Source organism: Falco cherrug, chromosome 11 (assembly GCF_023634085.1).
Source record: "Falco cherrug isolate bFalChe1 chromosome 11, bFalChe1.pri, whole genome shotgun sequence".
NCBI lineage: Eukaryota > Metazoa > Chordata > Aves > Falconiformes > Falconidae > Falco > Falco cherrug.
This window is the reverse complement of record NC_073707.1, coordinates 26,512,531-26,538,223: the sequence shown is the minus strand read 5'-3', so window position 1 is coordinate 26,538,223 and position 25,693 is coordinate 26,512,531. Positions and strand designations below refer to the sequence as shown.

The 25,693-nt window shown below is 35.4% G+C and overlaps 1 protein-coding gene across 6 annotated transcripts in view; it reads left to right on the top strand.

The window, feature by feature from the left end:
- The window catches only part of NAALADL2 (N-acetylated alpha-linked acidic dipeptidase like 2), a 504,203-nt gene that overhangs the window by 382,437 nt on the left and 96,073 nt on the right, over positions 1–25,693 (top strand). The window lies entirely within an intron of this gene.

Here is a 25,693-nt window from a genome sequence, read left to right as displayed (position 1 = left end):
AGTAAAACAGAGGAAGAATGTTTTCCTAGGGACAATTAATACTTGTTATAAATGTCTACAAAGGTTAAGTGTTAGCATTTAAGGGAAAACAATGAAAAACTGCAGGTTTTCGTGTGAAAGAAAACTCAAGTCAAAATCACGCTAAATGCAGAGCGCTCCATGAATGCTGTAAGGACCATAGCTCAAAGAGACCTGTGGAGAAATGGCAAACTAAGATAGGCAAATGCATACAACAGTGTTTACTTTCTGCATTGTAAACGTGGCTTTTCTAAAATATTTTTTTGTCACACTTGCTAATCACTTCAGCTTCCAGAATGCTTTTCTTCATTAATTTCTGGAAACTGTGGGAAAAGTTGTGAAGAAATAGCTGGAATGTAGCTCGTGTGAATATTCTGGACACACCAATAAAAAGAAAAATCACAAACCTTACGAGCTGTCTCACATTTGAGATCTGGTGGTCATTCAGAGAATAGGATAAGTGCCAGGCTAATTAACAGAAACCATGACTTCTTAAAGACATTTTATGTAAAGGGAGTACATCTTTATTTTAGTTACAGGTTTCAAAAGCAAGCTACACAAGCAGTATGAAAATAATAATTTTATGTGCCTATCAGTGGGATTCAGTGGGATACTTGTTGAAACACCAAATTAGATGAAGAAGCTAATTCAAATATTTGGATTAATTAAGCAAAGAGGAATTCAAACAATTCTGAGACCTTGGCATATTTAATTCAAATCTTTGTAAAATAACTATGTTAATTAGTGTCCACATTAACAAGGGGGAAGTACTGCCAAGTTATATTTTTGCCTACTATTACTTTGTAAGGAAAAATGATTGTTAATTTGCTTGCTCAGTTAGCGAATCAGCTTCATTGGCAGAGCGTCATTGGTAAATTGGGTTCGTTTGATGCTGGCATTCATTCTCTGTAAATAAGGCCATTAATGATTTTTTATATAATTAACATTTCACAAGTAAAAAAGTTATTATGAAACATAAGTTCATTACTGTTTTCTTTCAACTGATTATATGACCGCTGCTGATCAGACTCCCTGTCTGCTGTTATTGCTGAACACAGGAAAACCTACCGCTCCTTTCTCTTAAAGAACCATTTAAAGCTGTACCAACTCTTGTTCCATAGTATTTATCGAATAATGAGTTGAACATTAGGAATGACTGTACCAACTATTGTTCCACACTATTTATCAGTATTTGTTTCTATTAATAGAGTAAAAGGTATAGAACATCTTTACATTTAAAGGTGGTGTCATTGACAGAAAACTATTTTTCTTTTTGAACTAGAACCAAAGATAAATTTCTGTATAGATGCTTGTTACTATTGTTATTTGTTGATTTTTTTAAAAAAGCCCTTACATTAAGCCCAGCTTATTTTCTTCCGACTTCTATGTGTTTCTCATTTATTTTGTTTTACCTTTAGCGTTTAATAACAGATCTCCAAGACTCATATATTAGTAGGTTATAAAGAGGAAAAAAAGCATTAAATATTATTTTAATTACTTGTTGTATGTCATATAAGAAAAGATTATAGATTCCCCATGATTTTTCAGTCTTTACCTATTATTGCTTTTAGTGTTACAATTGATTGCTGCTGTTACTTTATGTGTTTGTGTTGAAAATAAAAGAAAATCTCTTGAGAATCGGAAGTTTATGCTGTTTTACTCCTGTCTCAGAGATTCATAACTACATTAAAAAGATGCTGCTAATATAGACAATACTTCATTACCAGCATTATTAAAGTCATTAAGATGCTGCTTCACCAGTGTGAAAAGCAAAATTGCATTTAATGGTGGATTTGATTTTTATAGTTGAAGCAGGTACTTTGCATTTGCTAACAACGCTTCCATTTTGATAAAATGTTGCTTTTTCCACTGTTGCATATTTTTTCACTTTTAATTTAAACAAATTTAATAAATAAATGCTGATTCAGACAATGGGTATTCATGTAAACTTACTCATACATTTTGATATTATAAAAATATTATTGCTGTTAACCGTGGGGGAAAAAAGTTTTGTTAGCAAGGAAGAATGCAAGTGAACTAGTTTTTATGCTGTGATCTTATTAGACGTCTGCCAGAAGTCTTTGTTTCTAACGTATCATGCTTTCTCCTTCCATGTCCTTCCCTATCTTTATGAAATTCAGATTTTAAGTTCTTCTGCTAAAAACATAAATTATGTATATGTTCGGCAGGTTTTTTGTTTGTTTTGAAACATAAATGTCAACTTTGATAGCCATTGTAGATAAAATTGAAGAACTATGGATGTTTTATTATCTTTAAATGTAGTGCTGGATTATGGGAGATTTCAGTAATTCCTTACCTGCTGTAGAACTTATTTTGGTTCCAGGCTTCTATTGTCTGATCTGATTAAAATTGTCTAATGTAATAATCTGTACTATGTAATGGGATTGTCTTTTCCTCCCAGAGACTTTACCCAGTCTATAATATTAGGAAAGTTGACTTCAATGCTGTTTAAATATTCCTTTGCATAATTTCATCTAGTTGCTCCTAGTTATGTCCCTTCGGAACAGACTTTTTTTTGTGTTGATAGGCAGACATTTTCTTACCAATAGAAAACCTTTCATGTAGAGTGCTTAAAAGTAAACTAGTTCTTATGAAAGATGATAGATTGACAGGATATTTTACATTGTCTACATAAACACAAATTATTGAAAAGCTTCAGTTTTTTCCTAGTCATTATTAACTATGTTCTTGAATGAAGTTGTCTTAGTATCTGTAAGCTGTACCACACAAACTGCGCGTGGGAAAGAGATGCATGAGCAAAAATGAAGTGTAGGGTAAAATAACCAGAAAAAAAAAAAATCTTTCAATCAGAATCTACAACACATTAATACAAAATGAAATTAGAATTAGCCTACATTCTGTCATTTGTTTTACAACAGTTACAACAATATGTTCCTTTTGTGTTAATAATTAAAATCTTGTGCAGCACAACACACTTTCTAGTTTGCAGATCAGTGTGGAAAAAAATGCATCTCAATAATGAAAAGCAGACCATTTATTTGTCATATAATAAAAAGGTGAAATATTTTAAGTAATTTGATAGATATTTAAGCTGGCCAAAAGTATTAAATACCTGGGGTTTTGATAGTAAGATGACCTTTCTAAGTGTGCTAACCTCATATTCTGAGAATGGGCAGCTTTTGAGTGCTCTTTGACACACTCTCTCAGCATGTCTTCTAGCTGTGATTATTCTTTAGACAAGCATGAAAATGTTTTGTGAAGCACTGTGACTTTTGTGTGATTTACCAGTATATTTTATCATAAAATTGTGCGCTATTTCATATTTCCAAACCAGGTCACATATTGAGAAGTCAGAGGAATGGAAGGAAAATAGATTTGTAGAAACCTGGGATGGGGTTTTTTTGATGTTTGGGTTTTGTGTTTTTTTAAGTATTTCTCATAGGAAGAGTAAAAATAGGTCTGTAGAATACTAAACTCATACCTAACTTGAAAACATTGACCTGAGCACCACTGGGAAATAGGCACAGTAAACATCATGGACTTCCTGCTCACAGTGATAGGTTTTGAGGTTGGAAGTTCTCTTCCAACATGGGCCCATGTCATGCATGCATAGAGGAGGACGCTTACATATGTTTGAGTGTTCAGATTCACCAGCGTGTCCTGCGGGATCTGTCAGACGTGCTCAGGAAGTCCGGTTGCTGTGCATGTGTCAGTTTAGCAGCCGTGTCTTTCTGAACTCGTAATGAGCTGGCTTCATTTAGTGCTTGATTGTTCACTTATATATGAAATGGAATTACATTTGAAATAGACTGAAGTAACAAAGTTATAATCTGAATGGTTTAGAAATCACCTTAAACTTACAGTGATTGTTACGTTTTGGCTGCCTGCCTGTGTTTTAGTACCCAGGAGTGTTTACATCTTAACCTTGTAAATCTATCACCCAAAGTGTCCCTTTAATTTCAGTGTTAGTGCGGTTACATTTCGTGTGTGTGAAAACAATAATCTGATTTTTTAAATGCCATTAAATTAATATTTCTGTCTATTCTATAGGCATAAACATGTAACAAATAACTACATTAAAAAAAAAAAAAAAAGCCAAACCAAAACATACTCCAAACAAACAAGAAAAACATCTGACCAGTTCAGTGCCAGTCATCCATAGGAGAAAAAAAAAAAAATAATCTTACGTATTAAATTTAGGCACCGTTGTTGGGAAGAACTTAGTAAAAGCCTTCAATGAATCCTACACTCCCAAAGTTTGTGATGTTAAACAATGCATGCAAAATAAAAAGGGAATGGTATATAGTGATTCAAAATTTATTCATCTAAAATTCATTTAAAGCTGTCATAGCTTGAATAATCATAAGCATCACTTGAACTATTCTAAGGGTTCCCTGTTCATTAATTTTGCATGTCCAATTCATCTGTTCACCACCAGAATATTCTGCTGGTGATGTCTTGTCCAGTGTGAAAAACTACTAAACAGAGCTAGAATGGAGGTTATCAGGACACTTCATAAACTGGAAATTTGAATTACCAGAGAATTGCAGAAGCAATTTCAAACTAATCAAATATATGTGAAAAATCTCTGTATTTTCCAAATTATTCATGAGGTTTTAATCAGTAATGTAGTTGAGATGCATTTTCGTTTAATGAGTCAAAGGAGCATAATTCCCATAATATTGCTACTCCTGTCTTCAAGTGCACACAGAATGAGAATTCACTGACTATAACAGGGAAGAATTTTACAGCTGATAATCTGTGATGTCAGGAAAAGAAAAAAGCCAGGAAATGGTTTTCTTGAAGTTTCTGCAGGAAGCTTTCTTTGGGCAGGTAAAAGGTCGTCCAGTTCAAAGCCTTGCCTCTTGACAGAGCCTTGAAGGTGATTTCAAAACCTGTTTTGTAGCCATCTATTTTAAGACTTTAATGCTTAGGCTCTCTTCCAAGAAGAGTCTTCTAACATTTAGGAGAGATACTAACAACTTAACTTTGTACCATGTCTCAGTCTTGATTTGATATATTATTGTATAATTACTTGAAGAAGGCTGCATGTTCTGTCTTCAACAGGAAATATGGCATTAGAAGAAGGGAATCTTCCAAAAACACACACACACAAAATCAAGTTGGAAACTAGCTTCCTCGCAGTTTAAACATGTTCATTTTTTTTTCTCTGACATGAGAATGATCACATTCAATTTAAGTTGTAAAGATTTATAAGAAGCTGCAGATCAAGTTCTAATTTATTGCTATTGATTTTGGTTTTCCATAGGCTTTTGAGCATTCCTAGAAAATAGTTGGATTCTGTGTCTGAACGGAAAAGAAAAACAGTATTTATTTTGAAGATTAATAAACAACTCATGGGTTTGTGTGAATAGAGATTTAGATGGTCTTCCTGCTGTTTCATACATTACCAGTGTCTGTGACACTGGGATTTGCTACATTCTGATTATCTATAATTTTCAGGATCACCTTCTAATTTTGGTTAATGCAGTCTGGAATCCAAAAATATGTCTAAAAATCTGTGGCAAAGTTATCCTTAGTTTATCCACATTTTCTTCCACTGATAGTTATTTAGTATATATATGTTCTGAAATATTAGTAATACTCAAATATCTTTTAAAGCTTCTTTCATGAAATGGACAAGTGTCAAGTATACCTTTTTAAAAACGTCTAAGTTTAGCACATTTTTATTTCATACTTTTTCACAAAATTAAGGAGGGTGAAATTCATGAAAGAAGTAGTAATTTAGGCTACCACGCACCATACAAAATTTAATACAAAAATACTTTAAGTTGTTTTATTCTTTCAAGTTGGCACTAGGATGAGAGGAAAATTTAAGGTCATTTTAACTCTGAAACAATAAAGCTGTAGTCTACCAAGTAATAACTTATGAACAAGAGAACAGAATGTTATATAGGATAAGCTGATACAGTAGCTAGCGTACATGAACTCCATAGTGGTATCATGTTTTAAATTTCTCTCTTTCACGCTAATTCTAAAACATCTTATTTGGTCATAGATTCATTATTTTTAAAAAGCTTGTCTTGTGTGGTATATGCTATTGTTTGCATTTTGTTTGCTGCATTTGGTCTGCTTATCGAGCTTTGTGTAATGAGATGATTTTCATTTAAAACAAGTAGTGGTGGTTATTTGCAGTTGTCTATCAAAATATTTAATAACTCCAAACGCCACAAAAGTGTCGTGAATCTTACTTAAAACTATATCTTCAAGTAAGCTTGTAAAACAGTTGCCTGCACAGCTAAAATGGAACTGAATGTTCAGAATTGAGGGTGCTTTGGAACCAATTATATTGCTGTAGATACTTCTTTGTGGCTCTGAGGAATTGGGGAAAAACTAATGGCATAAAATCTTTTTCTCCCTGCAAATTAATGGATTATTGTTGTAAATGAAACACGAAGATGTAGTTTGCTTAGTTTGTTTTTTTCTTTTTTTTTTCTTTTTTTTTCTTTTTTTTTTTCTATAAAGGAAATGAGAATTGTATTTTACAGATTTCAAACGTAAGGTGTGATTAGGTAAAATGCACATACAAATGGCTATGTAAAGCACGTTGATGATACAAAACCAAAACTGTTAAGGACTTCAAGCAATCACTTGATGCAATTCTTCATCCTACTGCAAAAATAAGTCTTTCTGATGTGTTTCAGTTTTCAGTCTACAAGATTCTACAGCTTTCTCATGTGATCTGTGCTTGTTTTGTATCACACTACTGTTTAGAAAATTTTCTTCATATGTTGAAGTCATCACAGTTTAAAATTAATCTTTCTTTTCCCGTTCTTCCACTGGTGATCTTTATTGTTTTTTGGGACAGTCTTTTTATGTGTTGAACAAAAGTTATCATTATATACAAAAGAAAATTACACACTTTAAACAGTGAATATCAGCTTCAAGGAATTGATACATCTTTCTCAAAATCGGTATGAAATTTAGTGTTTAAAATAATTGATATCTTGGACAAGCAAGTGAAGTCTCTGTTAAATCCTGTTTTTTGCCAAAGTCTACCTCTTGAGGCTCATTGCACTTCAACTAATATTTTACAATGACCTAAAACAGCAGGAGAATATTTCTATGTCAAAGTGACTTGACAGAGAGGCTAATCAGAAAAAAACCCCAAGAGTAGAAATAGGTATCTTGCTTTTGTTTGTTGTATGCATGTATTCCTTTTAAAAACAGTATCCTGATTTGTTATCCAGTGATTTAATGCCTCTTCAGAGCAAAGGGTATTTGGAATATAGCTTTGTAAACCAAAGTAGCTGACTAGTGAGTGAACCTGAAACCAAAAGCATGTTAATAAACTAAGCTTAATTAATCTCAGAACAGCACATCTAATCCAAATGCCTTTTCTCATCTGAACTTCTTGTTTATCATGCTTTTTTTAATTCTTACCCATGTGTACATCTCAATTTTTGTTTTGATTCTCTTTAGACCTTTTTTAAAAATATTAGTGCCTAGATGTTAGTTTCACAATTCTGGGGCATATTTCATTTATTCTGCAAAATGGCCTTCTGTTTGCACTTGTGGTTTTTTTCAGTCTCATTGTTCTTATAATGGAGAACAGGTTGAGGCTGGAATTCTAATTTCACTTGTATTCCTATAAACTGCCGTAACCGTAGTGATTTCAGTATATTTTCCCTGATTTATACTGTTATAAGACAGGAAAGAATTGGGTCTTGGCTTCTGGTTTATTTCCCTGTAAAATGACGGAGTTTTCTGCTTCAGCACTAAAAAATATGGCTTGTGTTCTCCATGAAAAAAGCATTACATTCATGTTGGCAGAGCTACTGAAGGCATCTGATCCTGCTTGCTCATCAAAAACTGGTTCTCTTTGGTATTAGCTAGACAGACAGACAGGTGACACTAGTTATCTTGTGAGTGATGAAAGTAATCCATTTTTTTCAAGAAAGAAAAGGCTAAGATGGGTATCACCTACACTTTATTAGAATTAATTCCAATGTTATTCATCTTTCTTTTTACCATTCTTAAGGGGTACTTAAATGCTTGGGTTTAACTTCATGGTTTTTCTCCTGAATTACTCTTTCACCCTACACATGAACACGTGAGACAAAAGTCAGATAAGGTAGATGATGTGTGTGGGTATTTTAAGTTAAGAAGAACTGTCGTGGTGGAAACAAGTGTAGTAGCATGTCTTTTTGAAGAGAGAAGAGTGATAGAGAGATCCTGAATGGCAGGTAATCAAAGCAAGAAATATATAATATCATAGCAGGGCAGCCCAATTCAGTTTCTTTATCAGGTACTTTAAATTATTGTGTGCAGAATTAATCAGTTCAACAGTTCTGGCAAGTCCATATGGCAGCTTGTAATTTTAGGTCACCAACTCATTTTTTTGCTTCAAAGAAAATAATAGCGTATTGACCTGTGTGTTGTTCATTCTTGACTGTTGTATTTATGCCATACATGTGTGTTGCTGTCTGGCACCACATACACACTCCCCCACACTTTTTTTTTTTTTTGCCATCTCTGCAAGTGTCAGGTAGAAGAAGTATCTCTGTATGAACACTCAAGGTTTTTTTTCTATTTCCTTTTTTTTTTTTTTTTTTACAAGTCTCAAAATCTGATTCTTACAAAACAGAATAGTAGTGTATTATCTGAACAGGTCAGGTTACATCAATGCAAGGGCAGTACTTGTCCATATAAGTTGATTTGTCTACACAGCATCTGGAAGTGCAGGATAGAGTGTTTCAGTACTTCATTGGTGTGGCGGGAAGATGTTTTTCCTGAAAACAAAGGAAGTTATAAGGTCGTATTAAGGCATAGAGGAAGGAGACAAATGGTTGAGCAGATAATGTTAGGGTGGCACTTTGCCAGCACTTTCCTGAGCAAGGGGGAGGTTGGTGATTCTCCCCTAATACGAGGATTACTTGCTTTAATCAGAGGTGTGGCCTGAAAAGCTCATCCTCACTTTGTATTTTAAATTTCTTATTTAGTCCGTTAATTGAATTTTGCGGCCCTAATGATGAAGATAAGAGTCCTTAAGGTAGAAAAATTCACTCTTGCCTACTCTGCTGAGCAGTCTTGCTTCTGCTCTGGCAGCGTCTGTTCATTCTAGCGTTCCCAAAGCAGCTTGTAGGCCTGCTGACATCTGAGCTTGATGCTCTAGTATGTAAACCCTCTTTTAAAAGAAAGTGGTAAATAAACAATCATAACTTCTCTGATTGTTTCTTCTTTCTGACATCCCGTACTTCTCTGTCAAAGCAGGCACAAGTACTGTGCAGCATTCTTCCATGCAGATGTATCGTTAGAGGGTTGTGCAGCACTGCTTATACTAAGCAATGCAGTAGCTCAAGGCAAAATATTCTTTTAACTCATGGCCTATCTATGACCTTCTAAAAAAAGAGCTGTAACACTGTGTGAAAGGAGGAGAGCTCATACATGACCTTTAATTGAGGCAATGTGTTTATGCTCCACAAAGATCACACTTTGCCTTGGGCTTTAGTGTAAATATTTTGGTCCTTATTCTGGTTTCCTATAAACTAATGTACACTGAGAGGAATTATATGAGGAGTAGCGCAGCCACACTTACGTAAAAGTGGGATAAAATGTGGAAATGTGGGAAATATTTGAGGTTATTCTGCTACTACAGAAGTCTCGATTTCCAGCAGACTTGGTGCTTTTTTCCCAAAGTACTCTCTGACATTGAGTTGTTGGTTGTTTGGTTGGTTTTTTTTGGTTTTTTTTTTTAGTATTTTATTTTACTTCAGGGAGTACCGTATAGTCCTTGGTAATTAACTGCTAAGGTATGTTAACTGAATCCCATTGTTATTGAGTAAAATACCTTCCAATTACTGTAATTTTGCTGAAAGACTACCAAGCTAAATACATAAATATTTAAGTAGTCTCTGAATCTTAGACAGCATGAACGCAGATCCTAGGATTCTGCTGGAAATCCTGAAAACTTCTGTGGTAGATTAATTCAGCACATCCGTGGTGTTCCCATATTGTCCTGAAAGAATTGCACTGCATCTGTCTTGGTGGCAACCATTAGCCAGTGCTTTCTTGCAGCAACAGGGATGTGTTCCTTGCTGAAAAAAGCAGTGATACAGCCCTCGCTTCTCTGTGTGATACGCTGCCTTGGCTATCCCCCTTTTGAGATCAGGAGCTACCTGTATCAACTATACCAGCATGATTACTTACACTGACCCTTAAGATTTTTGTCTGTAACAACATTTCTGACTGCATGAACTCAGATCTTTATGATTTTTTCCCTAGATATATTTTTTTCTTCCTCCTCTGTTTCCTGTAGAGCACCAGCCCAACAAGAGTCTTTTCGTGAAATGCTTGTCAGTGTTTTCATCAGTATTATCATTCCAGGTCTGAGACTAGAGCTTGTTAATTAGCCAGAGCATCCTCTGGATCATTGCTTTTGCATCATGCATTAACATTTTAAGGCTATCTTCGGTCTCCTCCACCAAAAATGAGTATTTTGTATAATTTAGTATTGATGATGATATAACAGTTTCAAATTAGTACAGATTCCAATTCTGATTGTACAGCACTTCAAGCATGAAGGAGATTTTCAGATACAGGTAAAGAAAGGTGTTAAGCTGAATTGGCTTTCAGTTGAAGATACTTTTCTGATTGGCCTTTGTGCCTTTGAAAATTATATCCCAAGATAAAGGATAGACTAACAGTAGAGGAAAACAAAAATGATTGCTTTTCTTACTAAAGGTAAAGTGAAATATGGGGAGATGAGTAGAACTTCATCACAAGGTCACAAAGGAGGCAAAGGAGGGAATGTAATCTAGATCTTAGGACAAGTTATCAAAGGCATATGAATTCTCAATCTTCTGTTCCACATTTGGGCACTCTTAAAACATTTGGCATTAAGTCCACTTGTTAATCTTAAAAGTACTTAAGAAGTAGCAGTTGGAGTCAGTTGCATGGTGTAAGTAGTACAGAATTCAGGTGTAATGTTGAAAATGTTGGAATACATTTAATTCTCTAAATGACAAAGTAATGTTGAATGACATTTTTTGAATGTAGTCTTTTCTGTTCTTGTATTACTTCTGACCCTTATTTTCTTGAGTTCATTTGTTGTTTGAAATGGTTTGCAAAACCTTTTCTGCATCAGATCTCTTATTGATCTGTAGGTGACCTGAAAGCAGTATGCACGTGTCCAATATTTAAGATTTAAGCTGGTTAATGTGGAAGTAAACTTCTCTTTGATCCCCGATTGGGTGAGCTTTCTATTGCTTTATGGTAATATTTGCTTTACTTTTATAAATTATTTCCTTCTTTAGTTAGGTAGCTGTCTCTAAAGGTTTTTTGCAGCACTTGCTAAAGTACCTTCCTGACAGGCAGTGGTGTTAGTTCAAAAACTTGAAATCAGATTACTCATTTTTGCTTTTTTGTTTAAAAAAATAATTAATAATTGTTAACAACCACATAAATAAGGTTTCATCCTGGTGTCAGTGAATGCTGGACTCTCTTGGGGGAGTCTGATACTAGGCTTCAGCAGTCTTCTTTTAAAACCATTTGAGTTCAAACAAAAATTTGGTCCAGAGGCTTCAAATAGACTTCTTGCTTGCTCAGTTGTTTTAATCTACAGACTTTCACAATGCATGAGGTCCACACTCACATTCTCTGAGGAACACACATTACACGCTGAAGCTGTCTGCCCTGGCTACATTAGGTACGGTAGGGAAAGTGCTACCAGGGTACGCAGATGCTAACCATGAGGGGCAAAGCAGCAGCAGGAGTCAGGGCTGGCAGAAGGGAGGAAGATGAAATACCAGTAGGGAGACTTGGCTAAGAAATGCTGAGATACTGTTGTTTTCAGGTTTGCTGTGCAGATGAATGAGAAAGGTTTGTTAGGGTGGTTTTTTTTAATCAATCTTAGTATGCACTGTATTTCAGCTACGTTGAAAATAATTCCTGCTATAAAAGGTTCTTTAATGCTCTTTCAATACATTGCTGTAATATCTTTCATTCCATCTTTCTGTTAAGATATTAGGCCTTGAATAATTACTCGGATTCAGAAAGCTATTGCAAAGGACTGAGCTGTTTGTGTCTTTAGGATGGAGGATGTCTAGAGGGTCTCCTCCCTCAGCCTGGGCAGAACTAAGAAAATGGGCTAAGAAATTAAAAAATGGCCTAGCACCAGCGGCCCTGCATTTCAGGAAGACACATCAGCCTGAGCTTCTAGACTGGTTGCATAGGAAAAGCTGAATTTCTGTTCCCATGCCAGCTGATTCTCAGCATTACTGACACATCAGTTGTCAGGGGGAGACTCGGGGACCTAGTGCATTTGTAAATTGGTTGGTTGATAACATGACTGTATTGAGATAGATTCTGTATGTTAAAGCCTGACCAATTTTGGCCCGTATAGCAAATTAGGACAGATTGGGATTTGATTATCTATTCAGAGTAAAGAATTTTAATACCCACGTAACTGTTTTGGCACGTATTTTTCAATGGGTACATTTACTCTGTTCATAAACATTTTGCAGTTGGAGCACACAGTAAAATGTGTTGGTGATTCAGTCTGGTCTAAGTATTGTATTAAAAAGATTGTTCATTGTAGGGAAGTTATATATACATTGATCATTCTTTATGTGGTCTCGAGAATGACAGGTACAAAAGATTTGCTGCAAAGCGCATGCATCTTTGTTCGGTTGGTCGTAATCTGATGTGTGTTTGTAAGTAGTGGATATCTACTTGTTTTCTGAGCTAGTACTTCAAGCATCTTTAGAAAAGTAGTAGAAATCTCCAGACCAGTAGAACTAGTTACTGTTTCATTGGGTGGGTGAGCTTTAGCTCAAAAATGCACTTTCAGAAGCAATTTCTAGATAGAATCTTCTTATTTCTTATGTTTTCATGAAGTATGGTTAGTACCAGATTGAAATCTGTTAGTAAGGTGATTTTTCTTCCATGGAACTGGGGAATAGTGGAAATCAGAGGCAGATTTGTTATTTATTTTTAATTTTCGTTCTTCTAAAGACATGCAGGACAAAAGAGACAGTAGAAATTTTTGACCTTATTCAGTGTTAACTGCATAACAATTCAGTGCTTTGATGATTTACCTCTAAAAATTATAGTCTCAGGTTAACATTTTTTCTTAAAAAAACCCACAAAAACAGTCTAAAGGAGCAGTTGAATTTTGGATTAGCTTTTACCACATGACTAGTATTTTGCAGATTAATAGGAAATCATAAAAACCATAGAAGACACTATAGGTAATTTTGTCAGTCTTGCTACATAAACATTAAGTTTTTAACTTTGCACAGTCTATAATTGGAAGTTATTAAAGAGGTGTAGCATCCTATAAGGGAACCGAAGAAGAGGAAAGCTGAAATAATTGTTCTGTAGAGTTCCTAGATCCCATCAGGCAGTGGAGTCCAGAGTACCAAAACTGAACGGTAGGCTAAATGAGCTACGTGCACTGAAATACGGAGGCTAAGATTGTTCCAGAAGCTAGAAGAGTGCTAAAGTTTAATCAGCATTACAAAGGGGAATCGCAGTGACCTGTGTAACTGCAGATTGATTAATTTTAATAATAACCCAAGATAATAGGAAATTTATTAACTTTTATAATAACCTAATATAAAATAAAGTGATAATTGATTTAAACGGGATTTAGAAGAAGGAGGCTAATTAATGCCAGTCAGAATTTTTTCACAGAACACCTCTGTCCATCATGAAACTATTTTTAAAACATCTTTTGAAGGAATCATATGTTTATTTTTTTAAGGTAGCAGCACAGACTTTTATGGAACTTCTTGCATGGTACTCTATGGAATTCACAATAAAAACAGTGCTTTAGGACAGTAGGTAATCACATGGATTTCAAATTCACATGCTGACTGATAGATCTTCAGACGTATTACCTGTCAATGGAGGATCAGCATTGAATGCAAATTTCCCTACCAACATTTTTTCCGGCAGCAGCACTAGATTCAGTACTAGTCAACAGCTTCATTATTTATTGGCTAGAAAATCACTGCTCTTTAAGTGTGTGAATGGTAAAACATAAAAGATAGCATAAGAATCAAAAACTGGAGAATAAAACCATACGGATTCACATGTGAACTAAAAACCACAATTCTGAGAGTGTGAACAGTGAAACATTAGAACAAATTACTTTGGAAAAGAGGAATTATTTCACCTCATAGTATCATTATATATAGACTGTTTGGGTTTTTTTCATATATGGTATTCTTTACTCACGTGAAAGCAACTGATCTCAGTAAAAGAATATTCCTTTTCTTAAAATAAAAGGATAAGGCAGACAATGTAATTGTTGTGTTTGGCTTCAGAGCCACAGCTCTCAATCATTACAGAAAAGATATTGCTAAATACAGCTGTGTTCTTACATGTGATTTCTATTAAGTACCAGCAAGCACTACAATGAAAATCATGTCCTGGAACTTTCGACCTGTTTATATTTTGAATATGTGTGTATGTGTGTGCTTGATTTTGTATCTATGAATAATACTTCTGAACTTAGTGGAAATGTTCATATCCATCAAATTATTTGCATATACAGTTAAAGCAGTGAGGCCAGAGATGCAAACTGTGCAAGATGCCACTGCACAGAGAAAAATTTAATATTGAGCAAAAAATGAGCTCATCTTTATGTCATTCAATAGTTTTAGTCCATTAAAAAATATTGGGCCATGAAGTAACGTTTTTCCACGCTGCTGACTAGAGTCTGCACATTTGAAAGTTCATGTAGACAGTATATTATTTAGTATTCTCAAAAATACGTATTTGTAGCTTTCATTACTCTTTCCTGATAAAGGTAAATAGCTGCAGATTGCACTTTACTGCATTTGTCAATTTGTCTTCTCAATGTGTGCAGTGTAAACATTTCTCCCTTGCATACTGTGCATTGTTTCAGAAAGTTTGATTTCATAACAGCAAAATTAACTTTTGAAGAACAGAGTCTGGAGGATTAAGCCTGAAATATAATGCAATACATATTTTTCTTAGATTATATTGTGCAGTAGTTAGAAGCTGTCAGTTTTCTGTACTAATAAATTCTGAAGTAAAATACATTATCAGGCTTTCTGGGATTTGCTTGCTTGTTATGAAAAAGTGATGACGTAACCCTAGAACCTTGTAAACAATGAAACCCCGCATTTTCTGAACAAAATTTAAAATTGTTTTTAATTCTCCAGTACTTTACATTAGTTTGAAATTACAATATTCCTGTTCAATAGCATACATAAGTTTTGGAAATATCTCAGATATTTAATTTTTCAGGGTACAAAGGAACACATCATTTGGGTGTATGATGAGATCTGGGTAATAGTTGGCTCCTGCGTGTTGGTGAAAACCTTTTCAAAGTTACTTGGACTATATCACTTTCATGTGTCTATCTGAAATCACATTTTATTCAATTATCTGAAGTTGTTTTCCCAAGCCTTAATACCTCATAGCTCTTGAAACCAAGGTCAAGTAAATTTCTATGGAAACCAGAAAGAAAAAGTTGTTTGACGGTGGTAGCACTACTGCTTTCCCTGCTTTATAGCTTTTTTTTCTTCTGCTTTCCTGATTGCTGTTGTTTTCCTGTCCAGTACAGAGGCAGTATCAAGGATACTTACTTACGGTGTAAGTAGGTAAAAGTTAGAAGGATCCAGTCAGGGAAAGTATCAGAGCATTACACTGTCTAAGTAAGGGTTTACAGTCCTCCATTTCTGCCAAAGTCGGGGGGTTTTTTGCACCACTGCTGTAGAAAATAAAATCATCTAACGTCTTTTGGATCATTTAATTTATCTCCCAGTGGAGCGTGGAGACCAGTATTTGTGGTGCTGTCTTGCACACTTTAATAAATCTGCTTCATGATGATCTTTCTGAAAAATGCAATTGATACAGATACTGGATATCTTAAGTGCAAGTACTATTATTATTCCATTTACTCAGTTCCCACTGAAGTCCAGAAGATATTTTTTTATGAAAAATATGATGGTAGTTTATTGACCTTCATGCTCAGTATGGACTAATAGGAGTGACTTTCCCTTCCAAAGAATGAAAAATATTTTGTGTGTGTGACTGGGAAGGGAGTGATTTGTGCGTGCATAGTTGCTATCGGGAAGTTTAAATGTCAGACCAGAGGTTTCAGGGCAAGGTAAAGCTTTGCCAGCAGTAAATTACTTTGGCCTTATTCCAGGGTGGTGCCATGAGGGGAGATTTGCAATAATTTACCGATGTGACAAGAGAGTTCATTCAGAGTGTTACATGTGATTTTCTGTGTTCTGTTCCAAAGAAATGTCTTCATTTGTGTATATTACAATTGAACTTACTCTGGTCTTTGATTACAGTAACAAAACAGAAATCATGACTGCAAATTTATCTTCCAATTTAAAAACCTGACTGTTCCACTTGCTATAGTTGTTGTGGGGATGTCCTGCCTCTGTGTATATTGTTAGAAATATGCAGTATGATTCAGTAGGAACCGTAGGTACAGGAAAAGAGTTGGTATGATACTCGGTACTGAGAGTGTTTGTGGAGGCATGGGGAATGTGGGGCACGTAATACGTTCACAGGTGTGATAGAAAAAAATGAGCTTTTTTTTTCTTTTTCTTCCCCTAGTGACACACTAGATTACATTGTGTTTGTAAGTAGCAAATTCTTGATCTCAGCAATCCACTGAAACATTCCACTGCACGGGGAAAGGGCACCAGGCTGACTTTCACTGCAGATCTGATGCATCTGTCTTTCTGGGTCAGCCTTATGATAAGGCTCAGAAGAATGTCTTTCGTGAGCTGATTTGCACTTTGACAAGTGTTGTATTGGGGGAGTAGTGCTAGCAACCATTTCTGGTAGAAATACTACAGATCATGAGGACTGTGTAGTTCAGGAGGAGAAAGTGTGACATGCAAATGCTGACAGTTTGAGGAAATATAAATTGGAGTAGATACAATGTGTAGTATCCATATTACAAGTAACTGTGGGCCTAACTTCTAAAATTCGGTGTTGCAATACAAGTACAAACTTCACGGGGGGGGGGGGGGGGGGGGGGGCGGTGGCGGGGGTTGGCTGGTTGGTGTTTTTTTAAGGTAGGATAGTGATGGAGTAGTTTGAGCCAGCTGGTTAGCTGATGAACACAGCTTCTGCAGATGTGTACTGTGCATACTAATAGGGCTAGTATTGATCATTAAAAAAATCCATAAATTTACTTTCATAGTTTACTTTCCTAGGTAAGCCTTAGTTCACTTCTAGTGGAAAGTATGTAGTGGAAGCTTTCTCTCCTAATTTTTTATTTTTGTGTAACCATATTGAAAACTCGTGAACAGCATGTTACTGTATATTCATTTAACATCCAACCTCGCAATGACTGTCCTGTTTGGGACACTTATGAGATCTTGAAATACGATATATAATAACTCTTCAAATAATAGAGTGAGCATACATATCTGTCCCCTTTAGAGGGACAAGTAACTTGTCTCTTCTTTTTCTTCCTTTGGGGTATGGAGAAGCAAGACTGTAATCTCAGTGGCATGAATTATTTAATATCCATTTGGAGGGTTTGAATGATGCATCCCAAAATGAGTAGCATGGCAGAACCTGATCATCACAGCGTTAGAATACACGGAAACGTGTTCACAGTCTTTCTGTCTGTATGTATGATAGAATGAGAATGCCTTTAGGCATCTAAAATGATTTACAAGCCACAGCTATTTCCATGGAGTATAAAATATCAACTGTTTGAAAATGTGGTCTTGTCAAATCCTAATCCTCTTCCCTACTTAAGCACTTTTTTCATATTAGCAACAAATGTTACTACAGCACAAAACATTAGGAAAGTCATGCAGTTCTTATCAAGTCCCAATTTATCAGTGTTTTATACTAAAACTGATTAATGTGCATTTTGTTAAACCTAGGTTTCACAGTACCTCAGTATGTACGTGACGGCTAGCATTGACCAGTGTTCCTGGTACTGTATACCTGGGGAAAAAAGCTTGAACACCACTAAGTCCAGGGAAGTATTACTTTTTACATGATAAAAAAATGGTTTGACTGCATCCTTTAATTGCAAATGCAACCATTCCGTGCCCAGAAATAGTTTAGATTAAAAACTAGATTTAAAAATATAAGCTCTAAAGTAGAAAAAAGCACCCAATGTTGTGAGTGTGTTGGGAGTTGGAGACAAGTTCCCTCTGTTAATACAGTATTTTCTCTGCTGTTTTTTTCGTCTTAATGTAATACAATCATACACTGCTTTCTGAACTGTGCCATAAATGAAAGTAGTACACTGAATGATGAGTCTAAGCCTGTAGTCCTGGAAATTGACTTTAAAGTTACTTTACCTGAGGTGCTGGAGAGCTTGCTGTTATCTGTGCTGATGAAAAAATATGGGAGAAGTTTTAATGCAATACTGCTCTGGTTGTTGAGTGTGGGAGTCTGGGGTAAGTGGATACTTTGGAGAAACACAGCCACCATAGCTGTGTTATGTAATTTCTTATTTACTTTTGTTAAACCTTGTAACTCCCTATATTTTTAAGGTACTGAGATGTTTGGAACTGTTGATGGCCTTCCAGTTGCAGTCTTGCCACTTTAGATAATTTATGCAATGTAATTTTAGTTCTAAATATTTGATTGCTCTGAAATTCTTGTATCAAATCAGAGCATACCTGCTTGATTTTTACTTCCCTTAAAAAAGCCATTAAAATTCCTAGCAGTTTGTACTGGGTGTTGGCAACAAGTGTATCTGAGTTAATGAGGCAGGCATATGACTTCAATTTAGGCATAGGAAGGATAAATGTAATTCAGTATCATATAAAAAACATCAGGAATCAGAAAGAGACTGTCAGTAGATAAAGTTAAATGTAGAAAAAATCCAGTACAGGAAATTAAATTTACACTATATAATTTTTTACTACCTTGCTTTTGTATTTATTGCCAGTTTGATGTAAACTTTGCATCTAAAGCATGGTTCAGTCCTGTGAGGTCCCATTTATTATGCAGACCTTACACTTATGGTCACATTTTTTAAAAAATAAGACAATGATTTCAAAACATGCAAATGCTGCTTAGCAGAAAACAAAGCCCTGAACAAGCAATACAGGTTTATGCTTGTCTCCTGTTTCGTAGCTGTAAACTAAATAAAAAATAAGCTTGTAGTACAGCATGTAACAACAGTGTTAAATACTTCACACCAAGTATACGTATTTCTCCATGTTTTTCTTTATAATGGCTGGTATTATAGTTTCCCAGTTTTTTTTCTTAAGTCACCATTAAAAGGCCAATATTATTTTATGCTTTTTTGAAATGTAAAACTGGAGTTTTAGGTCTGGCACCTTATGTTGCATAGTTAAACTGAGTTTTCCTTGGTTCAGTAGAAATCTGAATGCGGTATCAGAACTGGGTCTTGGGAAACCTCTGTTTGATCTGACCTTTTAAAAGCACTGTAATTGTCACAATTTTCAGTTCCCTTTGTCCCCCTGGGTAAAAAAGGTCTTCTCTGTTACGCAGGATACCTGCATGCATTTTCAAAGAACAGTTCTTCTAAAGCCACGTGGTTCATCTAAGAGGCAGATTTTGCTCGTGACAATAAAATACTCTTTCCACAAAGGCTAAAAAAACAGTTTACTGTTGGAATTTCCAGATGCAGTGCTTTTGTCTAAGAAAACATAGAGAACTTTCTTGGGGAATTTCCAAGAGGCTAATGGTGATCCGGCAGCTGCAGTGATCTGTGTAAGAATCACCTACACTGCGATGGACATCAGAAAAAAATAAGATGATGCTAAAATCTTTGTCCCTGGTGTCTTTAAATAAACACTAGCTCTTGTGGGAGTTGTTTTTCCCTAGTGATGAGGTAGTCCTCTCAACTGCAACTGTGTGACTGTGTGCAAGGAACATCTCTCATTTAACTGTGATAATATCGAAGAACTCAAGCTAGGGAAAACTTCTGAAAGTTAAATGCATCTTTTCTGTGACTGATTTTGCAGTGCTACAGAACAGTTTCACTATGGGTCTTCATGTTGCCCTTAAAGGTCAATTAATAATGCTCCGATTGTAGATATTTTCAGTAAAGCCTCATACACGTTTAAATGAAAATACACATAAGCTGGAAGCAAATAATTTTATAAACAGCTGATTTGCATTAATAGCAATATATATCAATCAACAAAGACAGAAAGCAAAGCAGGATGTTTATAGCCAAACCAGATAATCAGATGGGAGAACACAGTAGTATGCTTGCCATAAAATTAACATGCCTAGAAATCCAACGATTTTTTTTCAATAGATTTTTGTAGTCAAGGTAAGCAAACAGCTAATAATACATTTTAAGAGCTGTCAGACTTTTTTCCTCTAATGATTTGTTTGTCAGAGTGTAGCAGGTTTTTTATGGATGAGACACATATACTTGTGAATCCTTTCCTATGCAGCTTCTCTAACCTCTCCTACCTGTTGATGATGATTAAGCGTAACACATTTGCAGTAATAAAGATGCTAATCTGCTGCTTTTTGCATTTTTTACATGGTCTTTGACTCTTTGTTTAGATAATTTTACTTCATTTAGATGGTCTTATCATACTTCAGCTTCTTAAATGCCTTTTACCAGTTACTAAGGCATGTGGTGATTCAGCTCAAGAAATACAGGTTGATTATTCATGAAGAATAAGCTTCCTGGCTGCAGTTCTTAAGCTGGGATCACTAAAACATTGTAAGAATAATTGGTCGTTCTTTATTTGTCCTGTTGAAAACAACTTAAGAAGTTTTAATCCATTTTCAAAAGCTGCTCAGGTTTTAACTTCAGCTGGAGTCGCATGAAGGAAGGTAACCAGAGCTGACATGTCCATGTCTCTAGGTGGAAGGTGAACTATAGAAATGGCCAGGATTTTTTTTTTTTTTTTTTTTTTTAATATAGGCCTTTATTTGTACCAGAATCTTAACATTGCAGCAAAACATACCTATAAATGCTTAGCTCTAATTAGTGGTAGAATAAGGTCTGCAGTGAAGTACCACTTGATTATACTTTAGATGTGTCAGGTCTATTTTATAACATTAACCCAAATTAAATGTTTTTAATGGGCCATATGGTACTCTTCATTTTCTCAAATTTGTAATATAAACCTGTAACATGATGCTGAAAACAAAAATGAACTCCAGAGAAATAAAATTATTCAATTACGAATATCATGTGCATCCTTGCACTGACATGAACCACTTCTTGATTACCGTCTAACCACATGGCTTGATTTCCTTCCAATCTAAAGGGAGGGCTTGATTGACACAGCGGAGACCAGCCTGAGCAACTGAGTGATCTAAATAGTGCTATTACGTGTGTTTTACTGTAAGGCTAACCAGCTGAAGAAATCTAGTTTGCCTACTCTACAGCAGGGAGTTAGTTCTTTCAGAGCATGTTGCTGATAATTTATTCCAGATGCATTTTTTAAAGTTTTTAATTATTGGTTTTTTGCCTACATAAAAGCTAACATTTAAAGGATCATTAAGTAGGACCTGACTACAACTGGTGAAGTAATGCATAGCAATTAAACTTTTTTTCCAAACTGGAAACTCACAGATTGTTTTTTGCAGATATGAAAGGAAAGATTTTGTGGATTATCAGAATTAAAATTAATCAGATTATTAGATTATGAAGAGGGTTTTTTTGTAAATGACACCATTTTAGATTTAAACATGCAAAAACAGCAGATTAGTTGGTGGGAGTAAAAAAAAGGAAAGGGAAAGCAGAATGCCAGAGTGATACATAGTTGCTATTATATGATGACTGACAAATTATTTGGCATTGAAGAAGTTGAAAATGCTTTAAAATCCTGTGTTTCTGGGTATGTGCTTTGGTGTAATCTTCTCCCCCACCTCTGTCAATTCTGTGGCCCACATCCCCTAATAGTCTTTTAATTAGGAGCAACCTCCATTTCCTAGCAGCAGTAATTTTTTTCACGGTCGGTCTTTCATCTCTGTTCTGCATTGGTGCCTGCTTGGCTTGCAGTAAGGATCAGGCATTCTGCTGCCAAGCATGGAGGCTGTCCTGCTTGTTGTAAATTGCAGTTGCAATTTTGGGAGATGGTCTTTTCCTGGTTTCCTGACTGCTGCATATTGAAAAAGACTTGAGACAGTGCTTGTACATTTTGGTAGGAGAGTATTTCACATGATACGCAAACAATATTTCCAGTTGATTAACTAAGTGGACTTTGAAGTTAATTTCTGTGTCAGCAGCAGTAGTGTCTTTGGTGTGGAAAGATCAAACACAGATTTGGGATGGTTCTTCTAGGTAAGGATGAGGTGGAAATGAAATGAAAGCAGCAACTACTAACATAGCCAGTATCTGTAGGAATAGTCCTATAAACAGGCGTTTGTACGTATGGCTTCAGTTATGTCTCTGGCTGCTGGGTTTAATGCTGAAAATGCAGTTTATATTAGACTTAATTGATGTTAATTTTACCTGTAAAACAATAATAATAAATACAAGGCTGAGCTGCCCGGTCATTGCCAAGAAAATCTGTATAAATAAAGGAACTCAGTTCAGTCATATTATCAAAAAAGTTTAATCCCATTTGAGGTTTGATATACTTCCTTGCTACAGATGCTGATCCAGTACGATAAAACTTTCCCGTGTGACTTGCTTTAAGTCTTTGTGATGCCTCGCAACATCTAAAATCGCATTAGACACCTGTATTTAGGCAAGCAGATTCCTAAAATGTCCCACCACCTGATTACTGCCATCCCACTCCCATCATTCCCATGCCTGCTATCGTCCTGCATGCTAAGACTGTCTCATTTTTGCATCTTACTCCAGGAAATTATTCCTCAATTTCTTTTTTCTTTTCTTATAACTGTAAGTCAGAGTTAGAGGAAGAGGTTTGCTGATTTCCTTCAACTTCTTACTTGCTTTGGTTTGTTATTGTATGCTACATATATGACGTGCTATATGGTGGGTTGTTGTTCTTGCAGTGACTAAGTTAAAAACTTCCCTCTTAGTTTAACAACACTTCATTGATGGGAAAGTTTTATTAATTGCAGGACATTGTTATTCTTTATCTTAAAGTCCATTAATTTTGGTAAACGTTTCAGTTGTTTAATGAATGCAAAACACAATACATGAACTTTGCAGCCATTGCCAAAGACTTGAAGATGATGATGTTGTGGAGTCTATGTAACAATAAAAATAAATTGGAAGAGAACAGTATCTTGCAAATAAAGCATTCTCCCATATTAGTGCAGTGTTAAATATTTATTGTTGAACTTGTCATTATCAGGGGCTTGTGTATCAGAACAGTAAAAGCTGAACAAAGCAGTTAAACTCTTAAGATGCTAACACTATTGAATTGAACATTGATGTCATAAAAATATAAATCCTATACCCTGAAGGATGGTTATGTAAAAAACTAAAAGTACCGTATCTCATTGTCCTCTTAACTAAATCTGTAAGCATTCCATAGGTAAACTTTCTTACATAAAAAATATTTCACCGTTTCTATAGTGAGGAAAAAATGTTAGCAGAGTCTTTTTGAATAGTTAAAACATAGTAAAGTGTTTTCTGAGGGGTAGAAGGGCTAAAAATGAGGCTTGGGTTTCTGAAAAAAGGGTGTCTCTTTTTTCAGTTCCTGGTATGCTAGCAGAAGTGGGGGTTCATGTATATTCAGAATTAACTGACTCTACCATTGTTTTCACCTGTTACAAACAATACAGAAAGGGGAACAATATCAAAATACTCTGCTAATTAGCTGTGTCCCTGCAGAGTCTATAGCCTTGATTGCTTTTAGGGGAAACCTAATCTGCTTAATAGATGACAATGATGATCCAGCTTTCTAATGTTGTTGATAATTAGCCAACAGTTTTGGGGTATAGCGAGATGATCTAAAGGAAAATGCCTTAGAACTTCATTTGTACAGTTACACCAGTTGACTTCTCAAAGATTAAAAATTTCTGGCATACTCTGCTGTGTGAGATGTTACTCATTGCATGAAACCTTGTTTTCCGTTACCCTCTATTACCCCCTCTCCAATTGGGAATACCAGGTATAATTCCACGTCCACCCTTATACCTCCAATCAGCAGCTTACAATATTCCTTTTCTGAAATATCCATAACAAATTCTAGATATGGGTATGTAGGAGATGATGAAAGGTTAGTGTTCACTTAGTAGAGTGAAAGGTATAAAGATTTAGATTGACAAGGAAAAGAAAAAGTTACATTAATTTCCCTGCTCAATATCCTTACCTCTGTGAGGTATATATTAAGATTTTTATGGTCCTTACAGCATTGCAAGATATCCCTTCTGTTGATTAGTCCTTGAAAATGAATTCTGGATTGTCACAATACTTTAAATTCTTAGCCTGAGTAGGTGCAAGTAGCATTAGTCTTGAAGAGCTTTGCTGCCATTGTGTTTACACAGAGCTAGGATCAGATATTTTTAGAAAGGCAAGATCCTTCCATGTAGTATGCAGCTCGGTTATGGATCGTTGATTCTTCAGCTTTTTGTCTTCTCTGATACTGAATTGTTTTGCCAGTTTTATTGGGATTAATTTGGTCATTTAACTGTGATTTCCTTTGGTAGACAACTCTGGGGTTTTTGCTTATTTCAGGTTTTTCCTATTGACTCCAAAACCTGTGTTTCACATCATTCAGTAAACTTTTAAATATTAAAGGAAGAACAGACTACTCACCATTTATGAAACTTGCCCAAATGTGTTGGGCAGTATGGGGAAGTTAGGAGACAGTCTAGTCTACACTGTAGTATAGTACACTGTGTGATGCTTAAATATCTTCTAATTCCTGAAAGGAGCAAACACCTCAGAATGGATCTTGTGTGCATATATATGCATAAAATTATAAATGTGCCTTTCTGTGTGGATGTGTGCTGTACAGAGGCTTTGATGGGAAAGGTTGTAGAAGATAGTGTGGTAATTTAAAAACACTTTTTGAAAGTAGTAGATGGTTTGGGGTTCTGCTGTTTCTGTTGTAGCTTTGGTTTCTAAAAAGCAAGGTTACTGACTTTATTGAGACTTTGAACAGCAATACTGTGATGTTAAATACCTCCTCAATGTGATTGAAACCTTCTCAAGAATGGTGTAAAGAGGAGTGAAACACAGGAACAACAGTTGTAATTAAGAAGGTGCCTTCAGGTTTGAAAACTTTAAAAAAACTCTTAATCTAAATGTAAACACTCCCAAAAAAGCCCAGAGTTAAATGCCTGCAATGTTTTAATAACTGTGGCTTACAAATGACACCCAAGATTAATGCTACATAAATTTTCGATTTATGATATTCCTTATTTCTTACTATGCCATTGAGAACCAGATTTTTGGGTGCTGTGTGTCATGGTGCTCCATGGATAGCTTTTAAAGAGATAGTATTTACTAGAGGTGGACTGCACATATAGAAGTTATCTTTTGCTTCAGTTTTAACTGTAACTCTCAGTCTTCATGGATGGACCTTGCAGGGCTGTGAATGTATGTAAGAATGGTGGGAGCAGAAACATTTATCCAAAAAGTGTGTGATATAGGCACCTTTTAAAAATACATATGAAATGGAAGCTATTTCTTGGAGGTACTTAAAAATAGTTTTGTGTGAGAATCTGCAGCTCTTATTTGTACTAGGTAACGTGCAATTGCATTCTTCATGGCACTGAAATGAAAGTGTGAAGCAATAATTATGCTAATTTAAAAATGGAAAAAAACCAAGATTTCTAACTCTTAAAACATTTTTCTGCTAACCTCAGGAACTTTACAGAATCTGGTATGTTT